Source organism: Natrix helvetica (genome assembly GCF_964273705.1).
Source record: "Natrix helvetica genome assembly, chromosome: 2".
In the NCBI taxonomy this organism is placed as follows: Eukaryota; Metazoa; Chordata; class Lepidosauria; order Squamata; family Natricidae; genus Natrix; species Natrix helvetica.
The window spans coordinates 82341237-82356949 of NC_138552.1; the positions used below are offsets into that span (position 1 = coordinate 82341237).

At 43.2% G+C, this 15713-nt stretch overlaps 1 long non-coding RNA gene across 3 annotated transcripts in view; it reads left to right on the plus strand.

The window, feature by feature from the left end:
• LOC309388117 overlaps positions 1-15442 on the plus strand; it is a 60911-nt gene extending 45469 nt beyond the window's left edge. For all 3 annotated transcript variants that reach the window (XR_014174724.1, XR_014174725.1, XR_014174726.1), the window contains exon 4: positions 15294-15442. This is a non-coding gene — a long non-coding RNA (uncharacterized lncRNA). The remainder of the gene's footprint in view (positions 1-15293) is intronic.
• The last annotated feature ends 271 nt before the right edge of the window (positions 15443-15713 follow it).

Below are 15713 nucleotides of genomic sequence, written 5' to 3' on the forward strand. Positions count from 1 at the left end.
GCAAAAGCCGTTCCATGACACTTTGGAATAGTCCAGGGGTGATACTAACCCCGAATTGCAGGCGGTGACATTTGAATGCACCCCTGTGCGTCACAATGGTTTGGGCCTCCGCCATAGCACCATCTACAGGCAATTGTTGGTATGCCTGCACCATATCCAATTTTGCGAAAAATTTTCCGGGGCCTAATGAATGAAGGAGGTGCTGTACAATGGGTACAGGGTAGGCGCTTTGTTGTAGTGCTTTATTAATTGTGCACTTGTAGTCCTCGCAGATGCGGACAGACCCATCAGATTTGACAGGTGTCACTACAGGGGTCTCCCAACGTGCGTGATCAACCAACTCTAGGATTTCCTGGCCTACGAGCTTGTCAATTTCCCTGTCAATTTTGGGGCGGAGAGCAAAAGGTACTCTCCTGGGTTTTAGCCTTTTTGGGGCTATGTTGGGGTCCAAACTAAAGGAAATTGGAGTCCCCACATACTTACCCATACCGGTGCCGAAGACGTCCTCAAACTCCTTAAAGATGGCTTCAGCGCCGTCATCTTTCAAGGCATTGATACCGGTCACCTCTAAGCCCAGGGCTTGGAACCAATCTAGCCCTAGGAGGCTCTGCAGGTTGCCACTGACCACTGTCACTGGGAGTTTCTCACTGAACTGCTTGAACTTCACCTAGAAGGTTCCTTGGCCCACGATGGGGACCCTGTTTCCCTGGTAATCGTGTAGGCAGATGACAGGGGTGCGAAGATGCTGCTTCTTTAGGCTAGGGATAGCCTGCTTTAGGGTAGGTGTGGCATGATGGTCAGTGATGACCCGGTGTCGATCTCCATCTCACATGGAGAGTCCCCGATGAGGACTGTGACCTTCAGCTTTTTTGGCCGCCTGGTGCGGACTTGGCCAATTGACGTGTGGTAGGTGACTCTATTGTCGCCCTCTGAGTGCCATGGTGGCTTCTGCCAGGCCCCTTAGTTGCACCTCTGTTGGCGGTTTGGTGCGCTTCTAGGCTGCCAGGCAGTGGCAGGGAATTCACTCTGGCACACCTTGGTGATGCCCCCCTTTCGCTCTCAGCGTTGGCAGGTTGCATCGCGGAAATGGCAAGCCGATCTGGCATGGTCTCCTCTGCAGCTAGCGCAAGGTGGGAGATGCGGTTTCAATTTGCGCACTGGCTGGGCGTGGCTACTGTGCATGCGGCAGTTGTCACCTTCCTCGCCTTCTGAGCTCTCGGGCTCTGCAGCCTCGCGATGTACGGGTGTACTCTTCTGCATGTCCTGTGGAGCCCTTTGGCACTGCAGAGTCTCAGTAGATTTGACAGCTGATCCGGACGCCCTGGTCTTGTCCAGTGCGATCTGTAGAGTGAGGTTAGATTTAGCAAGTAGCCTCCTCTGTGGGTTAATTTCCTGCACACCGCAAATTATGCGGTCCAGAATCAGATTGTCCATTCCTCGGAATTCGCAGTACGATGCGGCCTTGCGGAGCACCGCAACATACTCGTTAATTGACCCGCCCTATTTCTGGTTTCTGATGTTAAACTCATGGCGGCAAACATGCTTGGACAGCTTGGGCACATAGTGGGTCCTCAGCGTCTGCTGAAGCACAGACCAGGCGACTGATTGTAGCAGTGTCGGGTCAGAGAGGTCTTTCACTGTCTCGAATACTTCCCGGCCATAGTATCCAAGGAACATGTTCTTCTTGAGGCCTTCAGAAAGGCCCATGAGGTTGTTTGCCTCGAGGAAGCAGTCAAATCGTAGCATGTACGAGTCCCAGTGCTCAGTGACTGGGTCATATGGAGTCGGTGGGGCGTGCATGGCCATTTTGTGTTCAGAGGGCGTTTTGAGTTTGCTGCTCAAAAATGGCTGCTTGAAGCCACGCTGAGCTCCGGGCTGGATGTACATGCTGGATTGCTACGCTCTTTTTGGTTCGCCTAGTTGCCTTCCAATCCCACCCTCATCACCAGTGTTAGAGTGGGTAATGGATAGGCACACACAGGCTTAATGGTAACAACAGCTCTTTATTAAGTACAACAAGTGAGAACAATCCAGCGAAGGTTGAGTCTGACAGCAGTCCTTCTATAGGGAGCTGTCAGACCCTTCGACCAATAGGATTAAACCTCTGTTCCCACTGGGAAAAAAGGACCTTAGTGGAAACCACTGTGGTAGACCAAGTATCTAACACTGAGGATATTTAAGGGCTTGTGCACATCTGCAGAAACTACTCTTATTGAATCAGTGGCCAAATAAGTTGAATCAGTACTTTTTTCTCTCATGTGAAGAGAAATACCTCTGTGAGAAAAATCATGTATGATCTGTATAGGCTAGGAAAAGCCAAGATTAAACTATATGTTTTCCAAAATAAACCAGTTTTGGAATCTGTCATTCGTAAGTACATTTAGTCCTCGACTTACAGCAGTTCATTTAGTCACCTTTTGAAGTAACAATGAAAAGAGTGACTTATGACTGCTTTTCATACTTACAACCGTTGCAGCATCGTGATAGTCACATAATCAATTGACTCCTATTTATGACATTTGCAATGCCCCAGGGTCATTAAGTTAACAGGGAAGCCAGATTCACTTAACAACTGGGTTACTAACTTAACAACTGCAGTGAATCACTTAACAACTGTGGCAAGAAAGGTCATAAAACGGGGCAAAGTTCACTTACCAACCATCTCAGTTACCATCTGTACATTCTGTACTAGTTGCAGTCCGGATGAAAATGAATAAATGATTGTGGTTAGAAAAACAGAGCTAAATAATATTGGCTTGTTTGCCCAAATTCATATTTCAGCCAAATATATGACATTATTTGAATAGGGCTGCTGTAAAACAATATTCAAAGCAGAGAATAGCTTAAAATATCAAAATATTTTGGTCTGATTAATATCACCTGTATGCCATGGTCTTCGTTTTCCTTTTCCCCCTGCAGATGTCTACCAGGGTTGATCCAAATAAATAAAAATGCAATCTCTTCAATTACATAGTTATAATAAATCAAATTCCGAGACTCGTGGAATAATGTATTACATGGGTGATCAGGACTGAAAGGTATTATTCACTCTGATCCCCCTTTTCCTCCAAGAAACCTGCATGAGAGAGACTGTTTTGTTTTTCTTTACAAAAATTTGGTGTGACAATTTGCCAGATGAACTTCACCAACGAGCAAAGGCTGAACCCTTCGTCTCCCTGAGGCCCCGTTTAGCCAATATGCTACATTACATCTCTACATGTCGTGCTTTACTTCTTAAAAACAAGACGAAAAGATAACATACGTACATTTCCAAAGTGCCAAAAACATCATTGACTTCTTTTTCTTCCATTTCCAACAGATTTTTTATTAGACATGTTTAAAAATATGTATCTGCTTGGGCTGAATGTCTTCATCTCTGAAGGAATGACATTTTTCACATGCAACTACCAGAAATATTCATTGAAAGTTTGGTTTGCAAGGGTTTACTAAGAGTGAATAAGAACACCTCATTAATCTAATGTCATCTAGGTAAATTCCATGGAGGGCCTTAATGACAACAGTAACACCATCCCACTCACTGTGGAAGAGGACAAATACAAAGGAATTGCTCTAGCTTACAAAGGGACTCAGATAAGGATTTCCAGTGAGAAGAGGATTTGTCTGACAGGGAAGAGCCAAGTGAGAGAAATTAATTTCAGTTTCTTCCCAATATTCACACGATTGAGAGGATTGTTCTTAAAGTCTCTCCAACTCCCCTTTGTGCACAGATAAATACTATTTTTTTGTTTATTAGGGAATTTTGAGCGATGAAGCAGGTAGGGTGTCTGCTGGAATGAAAGGGGAGAAACCAGTGGTGGGATTCAATTTTTTTTACTACTGGTTCTGTGGGTGTGGCTTGGTAGGTGTGGCAGGGGAAGGATACTGAAAAATCCCCATTTCCTCCCGATCAGCTGGGACTCGGGAGACAGAGAATAGATGGGGGTGGAGCCAGTCAGAGGTGATATTTACCGGTTCTCTGAACTACTCAAAATTTCTGCTGCCAGTTCTCCAGAATGTCAGAATCTGCTCAATACCACCTCTGGGAGAAACTAACTTACTATTGAGGCTGTGTAGAACCAGGCTGCCTTGATTTTCCATATACTGAGTCAACTCCTTCACCAATATGTAGGAGTGGAGGAGCTGAAGCAAATTCACTCCAAATTGGACTCCAGTGTTGGAGGAAGTCAAATGAATGACAATTGCTTGACCTCTAATAGAAGCTGAACTGGAGAGCATCCTAATTATTGTTGCATTTCTTACTGGCTTTTGCCATTATCAATCATGATATTCTTATCATCAATGTGATGTTGAGAACAAGATTAGCCAGACATGTCTAGACTTCTATGCTTAAGCCACTATATTTGGTGTTCCACAATATTCCCTCCTAACCCTCCTAAGCTGGTTAACATCTATATAAAACTGCTGGTGCAGGTCACCTGAAACTCAAATAGGCTATCGTTAGCATATTGATGTCATCCAGCTCTGCAGCTACTTGTCATCAAACTAATTTTTCTTGACTGTTACCTAATTTCAGGAATGGATGAGTGACACTGTCTATGGAGATTCTTAGTCATCCAGGTCATGGTTGTCCCAAAGGTGCTTTTTCAAAAGGCAACTGGACTTTGTTTTTCTAAAACAAAGTTGCCTTTTGAAAAAGTACATTTGGGGTGGGTGAGGATATGCAAATTAAATCCAGACAAGATAGAGGTGCTACTGATAAATAGGAAAGTAGGAGGCGTGCGGCAATGTGCGGTGGATCTGAGCTGGGCGATGGCTCGCGTGCCCAGAAAAGGGGCCTGTGTGCCACCTATGGCACACATGCCATAGATTCACCATCTTTTTGAAAAGGCACCTTTGGGACAACCATGACCTGGATGTATAGGGTCTCCTTCTTGAGCATGGGGTGGATTAGAATACCTCCAAGGTCCCTTCCAATTCTGTTACTCTGAATCTGTCTGGCCATTAAAATCTGCAGCTCAGGTCCTATAGGAGTTGTGTCCAGGGTCAACATTTCATCTATTGGGCTGCAGGAGAAAAGCAGAAGAGAACATCTGGGTTGCTCCCAGCGTATAGAATGCCTCTGTCAGAGATGCCTTTGGCTCATACTTTCTCAGGATTCAGAATAACCGCAAACTTGCTTCTAAGGGTTAATTGATTTTAGCATTCCTTTTATGTTTGGGCCTTTTATATTGTATATTTAAATTATGTTAACCACCTGGAGTGCTTGTTTGAACAGAAAGTCAGGCTCTTAATCAGCTAATCAAAGAAAGAACAAATACACTTGATTCACCAACTGCAAATCCCAAAGAACAAAGCATGTCCCCAAAAAGAGAATAAAAGAGACTGCTATATTTGTAGATGTTGGTTTTACTTACACATTTAGAAAACGCTAACCCTACTAAGACGCATTTCCACATAAGCAACCAAGTCACTGTATGCTGGTTCAGACTGCTGCCAAATTATGCTTGGATTACAGAGTCCTGCAAACCGCTAATTGTTCTCTATAAAGTAGGGTTAAGCTGAGGGTTAGGTTACTTACTCATCCTAGCTGCTCATGAAGAGACTTTGCAGAACTGGAGAAAAACAACGCTCACCCCCTTGCCTGGGTATGTCTACTTCGGTTTCTCTTTTTTACTGTCACAAGAAACCTGATCCAAGAAACCTGATAGACAAGGTTGAAAAGACAGATTTGATGCAAAGTCATTTTCTGAATGCTGTGGCTCAAAGGATATGTCCTGTCCTCACATGTCTAACTGATATAACTGCTTCGCCAAGTCATGACTGAAAAATCCCCATTTCCCCCAATGGAAGTAACAGGGAACAGAACAGAAGGAACATCTCTTGTTGACTTTTATCTCTTGGTCTACAACCAGTTTGGAGGCAGATTATTGGTCTATAACCAGAGGTGGGCTTCAAACATTTCAACAACGGGTTCTCTGCCTGGTTGCTGAGTGGGGGTGGCCATAGTGGGCATGGCCATGATGGGCGTGGCTTAGTTGGCCTCCTGCACCACGGGGGGGGGGGAGTTTTCACCTTCCTCAGGCTCCAGAGGCTTTCCTTGAGTCTCTGGAAGGACGAAAACTGCCTCCCCGGGCTCTGGAGGCTTTCCGGGAGGCCCAACTTTTCCCCTCCCCACTTACCTCACATTCAAAACAAGCCACTTGTAGACCTCTGGGAAGGGAGGGGTAGAGTTGGAGGGGCGGGGCATGATGGCATGGCCAGCCAGGGGTGGGATTTGGAGGTTCTCCAAACCGGCCATAGTGTTAGCTAAGGGTTCTCCCGAATCCGGGTGAACCCGTAGCAGCCCACCCCTGTCTCAAACCCTGATTCGGTTCCAAATGCAATCAATGTCAAATGAAGATTTAATATTCTTTTTAAGTGACATTGACCAAGGAAAACTTTGGGGGAAGTTAATTTTTCCTGGACTGGGCCGAATGTGCTACCTTATTAATTAAAACAAAACTCACAAAAATTATCCTATTTGAAAGACACACAAAAAAGTGCTCTCCTGCAATGAAAATTAGAATTTAAGCAAATAAAAATATTTTGCTAATGTTCGCAATCTGCTGTGGAGGTTCTCCACAGGCAGGCACCGATTCAACAGGGCAAGTCTATTCCAAGCAGGATGACCTGCAACACTAATGCAAGATCTTCCATCCGTCTCCGCGTGGCAGTTCTGCAATTAAAACTGACCCTAAGTCTCTTGTTATGAAAACCCCAGTCATTGCAACAGCTTTCTTGTTGTGTGACAGGCGTTTACAGCATTAACTTCCCCAGGCAAAGACCAGTAAAGTAAAATTAGTCATGTATGTAAATTATAATCACGCGGCACAGTTGTATGTGCTCATTTAGCCATTTTAACTGTGTGTGATGTTATCCTCTTGGCAAGACTAATAAGCATTAGCCGTAATGAGGTCAGTAAGTCAGTCAGGCATTATCATGGGATTTAATTGGGACACTGGTCTCTGCTGAAGTGAAAATTAATAACTTTTGTCAATGTTCTGGTGAAATGTTCTGTCTTATTAAACTACGAGGGTCAATTAGAAAGCATTATGTAATAAAGTCCCCAGCAGCAGAACTCAAATTGAGTTATACCGCAGTCATTATACCGGGGCTATTGCATCTGAAAATGGAAAACCAGAATGCCATATGGAAGGGTCGGCTGATATTTATAGGCCTGGCATGTTAAGGCTTCCACAAGAAGGAAACAATTAAACGTAATATGCAAATAAATCAGAATGCCATGTTTGCGTGCCAAGAGCTTCCTGCAGGCCACATGCCGTCAGATGTGACTAGGCAAAATGGCCCTGGTTTAATCAGCCTCATTTCGGTTCTCCAAAAGAGAGGCCATCCCCCTGGACCACTTGAGTGGTTGAAAATCTGGGACACACCTGGATATCAGCAGCCTTGCACATGGACGCCGGCAAATAAATAACCCTTGATTGGGTGGCTATTAAGGCCCAACACTGCTTTTTATTAAAGTGCCATTATAGTGATGCAACAAATTAACAAACTTTAAAGCATGCTTTTTACAGCCGCCGATATTCTCTCAGCAATCATCTGTCTCGGTACTTCAAAATGGGCAGCATATTGTTAGGGACCAGAGGAAGCCTTTGCAGGCTGCGTGCGAGCGGCCGGCTTGTAAGGGCTTGAACTGTGACGATAAGCGGGAGACGAGGGCTTTTCTTCAGGGACTGTGACAAGCTCAGATGTCAGGCTTTGTTTTCACCCCTCCTTCCTTTTTCTCTTCAAAGATGGGGAGCCCAGGACTCGCAGGCAGCGGCAGAATTGCTGCTTAAGTTAAAACACGGTGCCTCCAGGTTTACAGGGTTGGAAGGATTCATTGTCATCTCCGTGCAGAGGACCACACAGAAAGCACCTTTCCCTAATTGACCAAGAGCTCTGTGATCCTCAGCAGCTGTTGCCAAAGCCAAAAGCATCTCCCCGGGGATTTCTTGGGAGGGATGATGTTCTCCCTTGTCTTCCAGAAAGTGAATGCTGTGAAAAGTTTTGGTGTAGTGGTTAAGGCAACAATCTAGAAAGTGGGACATAAGACATAGTGGGTGACCTTGAACCAGACACTTTCTCTCAGCCCTAGGAAGAAGGCAATGGAAAACTTCTTCTGAAATCTTGTTGGGAAAACTGTAGGGACTTGGCTAGGCAGTTGCCTAGGGGGTTAACACAGACTCAAAAGCAAATGCACACAAAAATAATAATATAGCAGGCATTACAGTTTTAGCTAAAGCCAAGTCAAAATCCAGTGAGGCATTGGAAACTATGTCCTATTCTGCCTTGGAGCTATTAAAATGGAGTGCAATTGTTTGCATGAGAGGCAGTTCAACCTTATTTAGAGCATTTTAATTTCCTACAGTGTTTGCTGTACTTCCTGCCAAACTGCCAAAACCCAAAAGTGTCTTAAAAAATACACTGGGAGGGAAGGGGGAGGGCGGAGGGAAGAGATGTTTGAGGAGATCAGTCTTGCATGTATCAATACAAGCTGTCCCGATCTGAGAGGGAGCAGGCAGCTACAATAAATTTAAATAAATAAATAAAATCTCCATTGTCTGGTTGAATATGCTTTTAGAGCTTAGCGCATTGTAGCTTTCACACTTAGTTGTTGTTAGTTGTGAAGTCGTATCCGACCCATTGCAACCCCATGGACAACGTTCCTCCAGGCCTTCCTGTCCTCTATCATCCTCTGGAGTCCATTTAAGCTCACGCCTACTGCTTCGGTGACTCCATCTAGCCACTTCATTCTCTGTCGTCCTCTTCTTCTTTTGTCCTCAATCTTTCCCAGCATTAGGCTCTTCTCCAGTGAGTCCTTCCTTCTCATTTGGTGGCCAAAGTATTTGAGTTTCATTTTCAGGATCTGGCCTTCTAAAGAGCAGTCAGGGTTGATCTCCTCTGGGACTGACCGGTTTGGTCACCTTGCAGTCCACGGGACTCGCAGGAATCTGCTCCAGCACCAAAATTCAAAGGCCTCATTTCTTTGGCGCTCAGCCTCATGCTAAGCTATTCTGATGCAATTTAAAAAAAAGTTATCAGAACATGTTTTTTAATCCATAATTTCCAGAGATAGTACTTGCAGAGATGTTGTGACAACGTTGGGGTGTAGTGGAGAGAAAGGTTTGTGCTTCCAACCATACAAAGTAAGACACATCGTCAGAACTTCTATGTTATATGCTGTTGAAGCAGTTGCAATGCCAGAAGTCATATAATTTACAATGTTTACTAAAAGTCAGCCCAAACTTGTGAGCAATTAGCTCCAATTCCCAATGCAGGAAATTTATTAAAAGACCCTGCAGAGCAAAGTCTGAACGGGTCAGTGCCAGTCTGAAACAAAACAAGGCAGAGTACTCTAGAATGCTGAGGCAGAAAAGGGACAGATAATTGAAATGGAAAGAAGGGAATGAAATTAACAATTAATTTAAAAAAAAAAGAATTTTCAGAAACTGTTAAAGCTCAGAATGATCCGAGGCTTGTGATATGACAATGACAACAGCAAAGCTTTTTGGGCATATTAGAAATAATTGGAACTCTAAAGAGGATATAAGTTCATTGCAAGATAATGGGGGATGATGAGAAGGCAGAACTTCCCCTATTTTGCATCTGGCTTCTATGAAATGCAAGATGGAGCTCTCATTGATCCTTGTTATGCCTTGGGTGAAGAGGGAACTGCAGTTTAGGATGGATAAGAAGAGAACAAGAGAGAACTTAATTAATTTAAACTCAAGTTCACATTTCCAGGGCCAGATGGATTACTACCCAGAGTTCTGAAGGAACGAATGAAGGCAATCACAAAAACCATTCTTGGTAATCTTTCAGAACTTCAGGAGATTCCAGAATACTGGAAGTGAGCAAATGTCATCCCCTCAAAAGTGGAATGAGGAGGACCTGTCATCTAGATGTCCATATCCATACTGATTATCAATCAATATGTTGTCAGCACTTGGATAGACATGTTACAGGAGGCAGAAGATGCTTATCTCCCAATCTAATAAACTTTCTAGCTTAGAAGACCAAGATACTCCTATAGACAGAGTCTACATGGCCCTGAGCAATGTGTTTGATAAAGTCAAGCAATCAATGAATTGTTTCAATGAAATGGTAAAATATGGTCTAGATATGATACCAGTTTTAGATGAACTCATAGTTGGCTGAATGGCCACACTCAAATAATGCTCATTCAGTTTGGATGGAATAATTGAATGAGGTCCTAGAGACCCTGGAATGTTTAACCTTTTTTTAATCAAGAATTTCACAAATGTGAGAGTTAAGGGACCATTTACAAAGTCTACACATGTCCCCAAATGGAAAGAGATGGATAATATTTTAAATCAACATAAGAAGTTAAAAAGGGCTGAAATGAAAGGGTGGCATTTAAGAGCAATTAAAATGTAAGGCACAATGGGGGAGACTTGGCAATAATACTTCTGAAAGAGATCTTGGTGTAATTGTTGACCACAAATTAAATATGAACTAGTGGAGTCATACAGCTGCTAAACACAAACAAACATCTTACAGCTGCCTTCCAGTGATTTTCAGAATTCTTGTTTAGCATAAGAGTTAGTCATAGCAAAATCAGCCTGGAATCTGGTTTCAGGGGGTTTCAGATTGCGCTTGTTTAAGCATGTGTGGATATGTCCCTTGACCAGAGAAACAGTCTACCAAACTGGGAGGGGAGAATAAATCAGTCATACAGATATTATCTAGAGGTCAACGCCTTTGCTTTTTTTTAAAGCATATTGATGCATCGATTTAAATGTGCAGTTTCAGATCAGATGAGCATATGTACAACTGATGTGGACTGAAATTAGAAAGCAGTACGGTTAAGTAAATCTGCAAGTGGGCATTGCATGCTGCCCAGAGGCTACCATACAAGGAAAAATTAGGCATTGTAAAGGTCACTTGGAGGTAGGAGATGCTTCCAATGTAATCTACTGTATTTTCTACATAATTGTTACTATGTAGGACAAATGGGAGGGAAGCTAACTACCGGATTGCAAAAACATAAGCGAGCAGTCAGCTGAGGAGACCCAAACTCATTGGTAGATTCACATTGCAATGAACCAGGACACACATTCAATTTCACAGCTACTAAGATTGTTGGCCATGCAGGTACAAAGATAGCCAGGGAAACAATTGAAGCCTGGGAAATGTGGCCCTTGTTAGTTTACAGGAGTGCTGATTTACCACCAGCTTATGAAGTACTTAGGAGCCAAGGGCTTGGCAGCACAAGGAAACAACATCCAGTTGCCAGCCATCAACACACCAATCAGCCAATAGGAAGGCACCACATAAATACAACTGCAGAATAGCCCAAAGTACATATTCCAGTAGAGAGAAGTTCCCTGAAGATGGGCTCCAGCATGAATCCAAAAGCTGGAAAGAGTAAACCTGTGGTCTTGGTGACTGACCCAGATTCAAGATTCAATCTTGTAGTGCAATAAAGGTCTCAATCCAGGATCTATATCACAGGATCTGCACAAATTAGGACTCCCCAAAATGACCACACCAATACTGAATGGGACTAAACAACTAATAGAAAATGGGTATGATTTGCTCTGTAGTAGCATAATATAGAATAACGGAGTTGGAAGGGACTTTGGAGGTCTTCTAGTCCAACCTCTCCTGCTTAGGCAGGAAACCCTACACCACTTCAGACAAATGGTTATCCAACATCTTCTTAAAAACTTCCAGTGTTTGAGCATTCACAACTTCTGGAAGCAAGTCATTCCACTGATTAATTATTCTAACTGTCAGGAAGTTTCTCCTTAGTTCTAAGTTGCTTCTCTCCTTGATTTTTGCTTGACCCATTGCTTCTTGTCCTACCCTCAGGTGCTTTGGAGAATAGCTTGACTCCCTCTTTTTTTGTGGCAGCTCCTGAGATATTGGAACACTGCTATCATGTCTCCCCCTAGTCCTTCTATTCATTAAACTAGACATAATGCTGGTCAACATAACCTCTTTCTTTTCCCCTTATTTTTAAAAGACACGGACATGGCTATGCACATTCATATTGTTATTCTTACTTTTAAAATGCATCAGTCTTCCCATAGTTAGAAGCCCATTATCCTCGAGTAAACGTACAGCATAAGTGAGTCCTGTTTTACTTCTGTAGTCATGATGGCCTTGTGACATAAGCAAGCGTGACAGGTGACACATTTTGTTTTCTTTTGAGTTATCAGATTTGGTAAATCAGTTTTGCTGGGCTGGGTTTAGAGAAGCCGTTGTAAAATCTGGAATGAAAGGCCGGGCCAGAGAGAGCAGAAATACTAGGCCTGTGTTCACAGCTTATATAATACAATGCAGCTGTCTCAGGAATAGAAGACTGTTCAGCCACAGTTTAAAATTCCCGAACTGCATCACTGATTTGCCCATCTGTAGATTCCTATCAAGTGTGCAAACATGAATCGCTCATGGAGGGAAATGTTTCCAAATGTGTGTAAAAGGAATTCTGCCAAGACTGCAGATAACTAAATATACAAAGGCTACCACAATGCAGAACTATCCAGATACATTTCATACACACATACATATGTACGTATCTTGGCCAGGAATCCGCGCACTTAGGGACATTATTCCATATAGCCAAGGACATGATTTATCATTCGAAAGCAGCAAATTCTTGCATCATTAGGAGCATTCCCGGCTTAGGGAAAAGGCCTCCTAGCAGTGCGGTGTTAATTACTTTCAGATGGTAGTATCAACAGCATATTTGTATGCATAGATATACTCTCCTATATATACACACTCTTATATGTACTGCAATGAGTGACAAATGTCCAGGTTCTCCCAGACATGGCCTCTGTCCTACTTCCTCTCTGTTTTCGATGTGGGAGCTACTGGAGCACTTAAGTCCCACATTGCGGTTCAACCTTGGTTTTCTGTTGAGCTGGGAGACTCATGTCAGACATCTGTTGCTGTTGGAAATAGCCAGTTGAGAAAGCACCAATTGCTTCTGGCTTTTTGGCAACACTGTGAAGTGGGCCTCAGTGTGAATCTACTGCCAGAGTTTCAGTGCCAGGGTGAAGCTAAAGCAAAACCTAGTATTTTGGCAAAGAAACCTAGTATGGTAGAAGGAAGGAAGGAAGGAAGGAAGGAAGGAAGGAAGGAAGGAAGGAAGGAAGGAAGGAACAAATGAACGAAGGAGAATGAAGGAGTGGGAGGGAGGAAAAAGAGAAGAAGAGGAAAGGGAGGGAGGAGGAATGGAGGGGAAAGGAAAGAAGGGAGGAAGGGAAAAGGAGGAGGGAGGGAAAAAGGAAGGAGAAAGAGGAAGGGAGAAAAGAAGGAAGGAAGGAGTGGGAGGGAGGAAAAGGGGAAGAAGAGAAGAAGGAAGGAAAAATGAAAGAAGGAGAAAGGGAGGGAGGGAGAAGGAAGGAGTTTGAGGGAGGAAAAAGGGAAGAAGAGAAAAAGGGAGGAAGGAGGAAGAGTGGAAAAAGGAAAGAAGGGAGGGAGTGGAAAAAGGAAAGAAGGGAGGGAGGGAAAAGGAGGAGGGTGGAAAAACAAAGGAAGGAGAAAGAGGGGGAGGGGGGAGGGAGGAAGGAAGGCCATACAATGAGGCAGAACTTTTTTTCATGAAAAAGATTTTTAGGAAAAAATCTAACTATAACAAAATTTAAAAAGGAATTAAAAAAAACCCATCCCTTTGAAGATATTCAAAGAGACTTTTTTTTTAAACCATATGTGGAGTGCTTTAAATTCTTAACTCCAGCAGTTGTCACTGGCGCTTGTCTCTCATCCCGACTCAAACCATTTTACTTCCATAATTCAGAAGATGAAGGATCAAACTGAGGATAATTAGATCTGTGACTCATTCGTCTACAGGATTTGGTCCTTGGGAAGTGCGGAAGGTCTCTCTGAAAGATCACCCCAAGAGGAACGGCTTCAGAAGTTGGAAGAGGCATTTTGCTGAGAAGTGCTCAAATGTGTCCCCCCCCCCCCCAGTGCATAGTTTTTAAATTTTATTTTACCTGTATATTAGTTGGTCTGATTGACAGTAGTTGCTTTTTGACACGAAAAGACAGCACGTGGCTAGTTATTAAATTAAGAATTATTGTATTTTGATTTTCATGGAGAAAGCGTGAGACTTTTCTGCCTACAGAGCCTAAAGAATATTTACCTCAAATAGGCTGCAATATTCTCATTTGCATTTGTAATTTAGCCAACAAAATACCTTGAGCAGCTCTGCCTCTGTCCCCCTCCTTCAAACTAGCTTCCGTTACAGCTCTGAGTTCAAGTTATGCCTTGAGTGTTTGGAAAGTGCCGTTTTCCACTCCAGGTCAAATTTGGCAGGCAAAAAAAAGACGATAGACATTCGCCATAGCTTTGAAATGGGGGGTTGTTTGCTTTTTAACAGTTCCAGAGAGCAAGCATGAGTAGCAGTACCTGAACATCTGCTGGAAAATCCTCACTTGCTTGTTCAGCTGGGTTCAGCAGCAGAGTTGGCAGCTGTCACCACTTTTTAGTAGGAAATTGCTGAAGATAAAGTCAAGATGTAAATCAGAATAAGGCAAACAGCCATAGATACTCTGTCTTACCTTCTATCTTGGTCTCTATTTCCCATAAGCAACAAAATACACAGATACTGATCTAGATAATATAAAACTAGTGAAGTACATTTCTCTGGAGGTACTTTGAAATTAGGTTTTAGATTTAGGTTTATTTGGATTTATATGCCACCCTTCTCCAAAGGACTCAGGGCGGCGTACAACATTAAAAACACACATCACAAAAGTTAAAAAAAAGATTAAACCCAATTCCAAAAAGACCAAACCGATTTTTTTTTAAAAAAAGAAACAGTACATTTAAAATAAATTAACATTAACATTAACATTAACAGGCCAGGCCGGCTTGCTGTAAAAGCCAACTTTTTAGGGCGCATCGGAAGGATCGGAGGTCAGGGATTATGCGGAGCTCTGGGGGCAGCTCATTCCAGAGGGAAGGCGCTCCCACAGAGAAGGCTCTCCCCCTGGGGGTCACCAGCCGACACTGCTTGGCCGACAGCACCCTGAGGAGGCCAACTCTGTGGGATCGTACTGGACGGTGGGAGGCTACTGGTGGCAGTAGGTGGTCTCGCAAATTAACAGTTCAGTCTTCAGTAGGTTTGCTAGAGCTGCAGTGCTGCAGTTCAACAGCATAAGACTCTATAGATTTACTCAACATGCTTCTATTAGTGCCATGCTTTCAGCACAGAATTTGTGTATTTTTATTATCGTTGTTGTTCTTTAACATGTCTTGATCACACCTCTTTCATGGTTTGAAAATTGATTTGACGGTGTTTGACCCTACAGGGCATATAGAAATCCCAAGAAGCCAGAATCCATTTTGTAACGTCGTGAGGTAACAGAAACATCTAGAAGACTCCAGCTTAGTCTGTGACACATGTTCTTCTGAAGACAAAATCTATACCTCATATGTAGCATCGCTATTCTTTAATAAAGTATCAAGATCTATGTTTCCGGTCTGGCTTATTAAAAGATAAGAGGGTTTAGCTGCATGTCGAACTACACACAGAGTAACGCAGTGGGGACAGAGCAATTAGTTTTGTGGACGTATTCTATAATAATCATTTTTGACACATGGTGATAACCTGGTAGGATAAAGAAATATTTGTGACTCCCAAATTAGATGTAAAGAATCCTCACAATCTCGCAGGCCAATCCCGAGCTGGTGATACCAATTGTACACCCCGAAACAGGTCTAATCAAAGA